Genomic DNA, 6,950 nt, shown 5'->3' with positions numbered 1-6,950 from the left:
TTTCTCTTAGCGAGTGGTTAGACTCTGGAATTATCTTCCCCACAGAGCAGTGGTGCTTGGGTCATTGAATATATTCAAGGCTGAGTCAGACAGTTATACGATCAACAAGGGAATCCAGGGTTATGTGGGCAGGCAGGAAAGTGGAGTTAAGGCCATAATCAGAGCAGACATGATGGTATTGAATGGCAGAGCAGGCTCGAGGGGATGAATAGCCTGCTCCTGCTCCTAGTTCTTATCATCTTGTTTAGAAAATGGAGGGTTTTCTCTACATTTTTTAAGCCATTTTTTATAGCAGAGACAGGGATATGTGTATTATAAACAGAAACAGGATCTAGTGCAGACCTAACTAGTGTATTGATAACTGAGACTACAGTAAAAGGTATCAAGGATACAGAATTCTAAATATGCATTCAGGGGAACTTTTTTAGGCCAGTATGTACCAAGGCCAACAAAAGATGGGTCAATTTTACACTTAGTTTTAGGGAATGAAGCTGGGCCGATGCAAGGTGATTTAGAAAAGGTGGACTGGAGAAAGTTACTTGAAGGTAAATCAGTATCAGAGCAGTGAGAGGGAATCATTTCATCTTGGAGGATTTATTATTCCAGATATATATTTTTTATTTTCAGAGAAATTCAAATTCACAAGAGCCCAATGTGGGATTTGAACTCCTGCTTTTCCAATCATTAGCTCAGGCCTTCGGATTACAAACTGCAAAAGACATTCAGCTTCCTATTGTTTTTGCCTGACTGTCTCGGCTTTTGTATATTGTCCCCAGTCTTGTTCTTTCATGTGTCTAAAAACTTTGATGTTATTCAGACATTGGTAAACCACTTCATTCTCTCAGGACATCGGCTTCAAAGACCTTCAGGGATGCAGTCATCCTTCCAAAATCCATCACTTCACATTTCTCAGCATTGAAGTTAACCTGCCATGTGTCTGTCCAATTCACCGGACTGCCAATAGTCTCCTGAAGTCTGCTACTATTCTCCTCCCTCTTTACAACATGTCCAAAGTATTGTGTCATCTGCAAACTTTGAAGTTCTGCCCTGTAAACCCATGTCACATCATTAATACACATCAAAAAGAGCATTGGTCCCAATACCAACCTCTGGGGGACGCCACACTATACGCCCCTCTACTACTCTGTGTTCTGTCTCTTACCCAATGTCGTAACACCTCTGTCATTGCCCCTTTAATCACAGGAGGAACAATTCTGCTAAATAGTCATAAAAGAGGGGGATGATGCAGACATTGTGTTGAAGGAGGAGTGTGAAATATTGGACAGTATGAACAGAGTAGAATGATACCTGGACTCCAACGGTTAAGCTAAAAGGGGTACTCACAAACCAGAGGAAACAGTTTTTAAATTAGCTCTAGTACAGTCTGCTGTGAACTCACCAAATCACAGAATGTTCCAGCACAGCAAGAGGCCAGTCACCCATCATGCCCGTGTGGGATCGATGATGTACTCCCTGGTGTCCTGACCAATATTTATCACACAACCAAAATCACTAAAACAAGGTTCCGCTCATTATCACATTGATGTTTGTGGGAGCTTGCTGTGCACAATTGGATATACTGCTGTACATCGCTACACAGTCTGAGAAACAACCAATCAGAACTATTTTCTGCTTTCTGTGTCTTTTCCAATGTTAGGTACAGAGTAAAGGTCCATCTACACTGTTCCCATCAAACACTCTCAGGACAGGTATAGCATGGGGTTAGATACAGAGTAAAGCTCCATCTATACTGTTCCCATCAAACACTCTCAGGACAGGTATAGCATGGGGTTAGATACAGAGTAAAGCTCCATCTATACTGTTCCCATCAAACACTCTCAGGACAGGTATAGCATGGGGTTAGATACAGTGTAAAGCTCCCTCTACACTATCCCCATCAAACACTCTCAGGACAGGTATAGCATGGGGTTAGATACAGAGTAAAGTTCCATCTACACTGTTCCCATCAAACACTCTCAGGACAGGTATAGCATGGGGTTAGATACAGATTAAAGCTCCCTCTACACTGTCCCCATCAAACACTCTCAGGACAGGTAGAGCATGGGGTTAGATACAGTGTAAAGCTCCCTCTACACTGTTCCCATCAAACACTCCCAGGACAGGTACAGCACTGGGATTGGCTGGTCAATTTGGAGCACTTCCTGCCAGCAATCAGGGGGAGCAGCTGCACCTGTGTTGCAGCAATTGCAGAGTGGAGAGTGGAGACTGCAGCAACTGGGGAAAGGAGAGTGGAGAGTGGAGAGTGGAGACTGCAGCAACTGGAGAAAGGTGAATACAGAGTGGAGACTGCAGCAACTGGAGAGAGAGACTGGAGAAAGGTGAATACAGAGTGGAGGGAAACCATCAAGGAAGGCTGCAATTTTTTCTGGAGAGGTGGGTGTCAGGGCACCTGAAAGACTATTAAGTTTAAACTGTTTGGGGGAGGGAGAAGAGGCCTGAAGACTCAGGGGTGGGGCAGCCAAATCCAGTAGGGGCCCCTGTGTTTGTATTGGTGTTTGCACACAGGGAGCTCCCTCCCCACCCCAACTGCCTGCTCGGGACAGCTGGAGTTGCCCGGGTGAAGACTGTCTTGTTAAAATCAGAAGAGGAGAGTACCGGGCGGCTCCAGCTGTCCCGGGCGAAGAAGCCTCCCCCAACTGGAAGACAACAAACAAGTTTGGACTAATTGTGATAAAGGTGCTCCAACTGGCAGTTGGAACAAACATCCTTTTCAGCCTTTCTCTCCCTTCCTCCACTCAGTCGCCTCAATCACCTATCCTCCCCTTTTCCTTTACCATCCTACGCCATCCTCCTCTACTCCCACTCCACCTTGTTTAAAGTTTGCTTTTTTTTAAAAAATTGTGTAAATTTGTTTTGTTTCTTGGGGGTGGACGTGGCTCTTAGACCCCATGGCAAGCCCCTCTTCGCCGGTGGCGGGGCCTTCCCGTTCATATGCTGCTGCGGCTGCTGCAGCTGCACCTGTTGCCCCGTCACCGTTTGCTTTATTAACAACGAAGCATGGGGTCAAGAGCTACGTCCACCCGAACATGACTATAGAGGCATGCGTGAAAGCAATGGCCGAGGTTGTCGGCCCTTCGGCCATTGTTGCAGCCTCTAAAATGTACGGGAAGGCAGTGTTATTCCTGAAGATCGAGCGGGCGGTGTCCCTGGCTCTGAGCAAGGGGCTCACCGTGGGCGGGACCTTTCTGCCAGTGGACCCCCTGGAGGCCACTGCGCAAAGGCTCATTTTATCCAATGTCCCACCCTTCATTCCTGGTGAGCTCCTCCTTCCCCACCTGCATCATCTGGGGGAGGTAAAGACGGGGCTCGCACCCAGTCCCGCTCGGTCTTCGGGAGAACAGCCTCCGACACGTCTACTCCTTCCGCCGCCAGTTATTCATGCAGCTGGCGCGGGAGGAGGTGACAGAGGGCCACTTCAATGTAGAATTCCAGGGGACGGCCTACCGCGTCTTCTGGACCTTGGACGGGGTGCGGTGCCATGTCTGTAAGGGGGTGGGGCATGTTCGTAAGAACTGCCCCAACCTCCCGGCTGCCAACTCCAACTCAGCGGCCCAGGGTGGCGACGCTGCACCTCCTCCCACCCCCCCTACACCACCACCAGATACCATTCAGTCGGTACCGGAGGCTGTGGTTTTCACGGCCTCCGGCAGGGAGGGGGGTGACCGTCCAAGTGGAAGGAAGGCGCGGAGGAGAAATAAACATCGAGAGGCGCGTCCCCTGGATATCGTGACACTACCCGAGCCTGAGCTCAGCCCAAGGCCCGATCTCGGGAAGTCAACTTGCCCCAGGGCTGGGCTCAGGCCCAGGGTGAATAAAAAAAAGGAGAGTGTGGAGGTGGAGGCCTCTGATGATATGGAGGTCTCTGAGCCTCCGCACACAACTGGGAAAAAGAGGAGAAGGCACCCCTCCACAGAGGTAACAAGGGGCCCTGAGGCGCAGGGCCCATCTGTTGGAGGGGAGCTGCCTCCTGTTTCGGGTCCCCAGGTTTCCCCTACCGCCACCACCAAGGCTGCAAAGTCCGGGCAGGTGCTCCCTATTCCTCAGGATGGAGGGGAGGGGATGGCCCCGGTACATGAGGCCCCTCCTGAAGGAGTAAGTGGGGCCCTGCTTGTGGTGGGGGAGCCTGGGGAAGCCGCCCATTCTGCCACTGCTACTGGGTCGGGTGCCCTGAATGAAGGGGAGGGCGAGGCCCCAGAGGGTCGGGCCTCCCAGCCGGAGTCCACCACCAACCAGGAGACACCCGACCCAGTTATAACTGAGAATGCTGCCCCACCTGCTGGGCCTGTGGGTGCTGGCGGAGCGGGAGATAGCCTCCTCCCTCCGCCTCCAATCTCGGCTCCGGCTGGTTTCCCGGAGTCGGGAACTTCTGTCTCCCCTGGACCACTCATTGCCCTGGGGACGGAGGTGGAGGGGGGTCCTGAGCCGCTGGTGCCTACAGGCTCCAGTTTCACAATAGAACCCAGAGAGGACTCCTCCGCCATCGATCCTGGGGGTGGGATCGTGACGGAGGCGGGACCAGCTGGCGCGGCCGGGACGTCCGCCCCACAGTGTGTGGTGGATGTGTTGGCCGCTGGCGGTGACGACCCGGAGGAGGATGGGGATTCGGTGCGGGGCACGGAGGATGATCTTGATTCCATCGCCAGTGAGGTGGTGGAGTCCCTCGTGCCTCCCACCGAATCTCCTCTCATCCCCACGGCGGAACTCCGGGATTTCCTCGCGGCTTGCAGGGGTTGCCGCAATAAAGTTCAGCTGGCCCTCGACCGTTGGTCGAATCTGGCGCTGATCATCCAGTCCGTCCGTGCCGCCCTTAAGATAGCGGGTAAGCGCGCGGACGTGAAACTGGTTGAGAGGCGCCGTTTTAATGTGTTCCTCAATGGGTTGCTGGGGGAGTGGAGGGCCAGGTGCACTTCCACTCCCTCCTCACAGTGAGCTGTTGGTGACGGGTTTTAAGTACCTTTGACATGAAGATAACCATAGCCAGCCTCAACATCAACGGCAGCAGAGGGGCTCACCGCAGATTTCACAATCTCTCAGTCCTTAGGGAAGGGAGATACGCGGTGAGCTTTCTGCAGGAAACCCACACCGTTCCGGGAGACGAAGCCACCTGGCTCCTGGAGTGGCAGGGTGGGGTCTACATGAGTCACCTCACCCCTATTTCTAGTGGGGTGGCTATCTTGTTGGCCCCGACTTTTCAGCCGGAGATCTTGGGGGTCAAGGAGCTAGTGCCGGGCCGCTTGCTCCACCTCGCCGTTCGCCTGGGTAGCGTGCCGCTCCACTTTGTGAACGTGTACGCGCCCAGGCCCGGCGCTTTGCAAGCGCGCTTCTTTGAAGAAGTGTCCGCTCTCTTGAGCTCCATCGATAGCGGCGAGTGCATCATCCTCGGGGGGGATTTTAACTGCACCCTCGAGGTGGGGGATCGCTCCGGTCCCCAGCGCGGCCAAGCGTCGGTGGAGAAGTTGAGGGGACTGATCAGCTCCCTTAACTTGGTGGACGTCTGGCGGAATCTCCATCCCGACTCCAGCGCCTTCACGTGGAGGTCTGGAGGAGGGGGGTCGCGAATCGACCGCCTCTACATTTCGCAGGCGTACGTCTCCCGCGTTTTGGCGGCCTCCATGCGGCTGGTGCCGTGCTCGGACCACCGCCTGGTGTGGGCGGAGTTCACTCCGCTCCGCACGCGGGCGGGGTCCGCGTACTGGCACTTTAACAACCGGCTGCTGGAGGACGTGCGATTTCGGGACTCGTTCTGTCGATTCTGGGCCGACTGGAGAAGGAAGCAGGGGGGCTTCCCCTCCTTGAGGCTATGGTGGGATGTGGGCAAGACTCACATCCGCGTCTTCTGTCAGGAGTACGCGAGGGGGTCGACCAAGAGGCGGGAAGCCGAGATCGGGCGCCTTGAGAGGGAGGTGCTCGACTTGGAATCCCGCCTCGGTCATGCCGTCGCGGACCCGGCCCTGTGGCATGCGTACAAAGAGAAGAAGGGCGCGCTGAGGAACCTGCAGCTCATAGGGTCCCGAGGCGCGTACGTGAGGTCGCGGATCCAGATCCTGGAAGATTTGGACCGCGCCTCACCCTTCTTCTACTCGCTGGAAAAATGGCGGGGGGTCCGTAAGCAGCTCGTCGAGCTGCTGGCCGACGACGGATCCTCCATCACGGATCCGGAGGGAATGGGCCTCCTGGTCCGGACGTATTACAGTGCGTTGTTCTCTTCGGATCCGTCCAGTGAGGATGCGCGCAGAGTTTTGTGGGAGGACCTGCCGCAGGTCAGCCCGGAGGGCGCCGAAGGATTGGAGGCTCCGCTCACGTTGGCGGAGCTGACGGGCGCCCTCCACCAGCTCTCGAGGGGCAAATCCCCAGGGCTGGATGGGTTGACCGTGGAGTTCCTCAGGGCGTTCTGGGACGTCCTGGGGGACGATTACGTGCGGGTCCTGGGGGAAAGCCTGGCGACCGGGGAGATGCCCCTCTCGTGGCGCAGGGCGGTCATCGTCCTGCTGCCGAAGAGGGGGGATCTCCGCCTGCTTAAAAACTGGCGTCCGGTCTCCCTCCTCAGCACGGATTATAAGATCTTTGCCCGGGCTATGTCTACCCGCCTGGGCTCCGTGCTGGCCCACATGATCCACCCCGACCAGTCCTACACGGTCCCGGGCCGGTCCATCCAGGACAACATCCACCTGGTCCGGGACCTGATCCATCTTTCCCAGAGGACTGGTCAGTCGGTCGCCTTTCTCTCCCTCGATCAGGAGAAGGCGTTCGACAGGGTGGATCACGATTACCTTTTCGGGACTCTGCGCGCTTTCGGACTCGGGCCGCATTTTGTGGCCCGGGTCCGACTTTTATACGCCGCCGCAGAGTGTCTAGTCAAAGTTAACGGGTCCTTGACGGCGCCCCTTCGATTTGGGAGAGGAGTGCGTCAGGGGTGCCCCATGTCCGGC

The sequence above is a fragment of the Heterodontus francisci genome, chromosome 28 (assembly GCF_036365525.1).
Source record: "Heterodontus francisci isolate sHetFra1 chromosome 28, sHetFra1.hap1, whole genome shotgun sequence".
NCBI classification, from domain to species: domain Eukaryota; kingdom Metazoa; phylum Chordata; class Chondrichthyes; order Heterodontiformes; family Heterodontidae; genus Heterodontus; species Heterodontus francisci.
Note: the sequence above shows the minus strand (reverse complement) of the source record.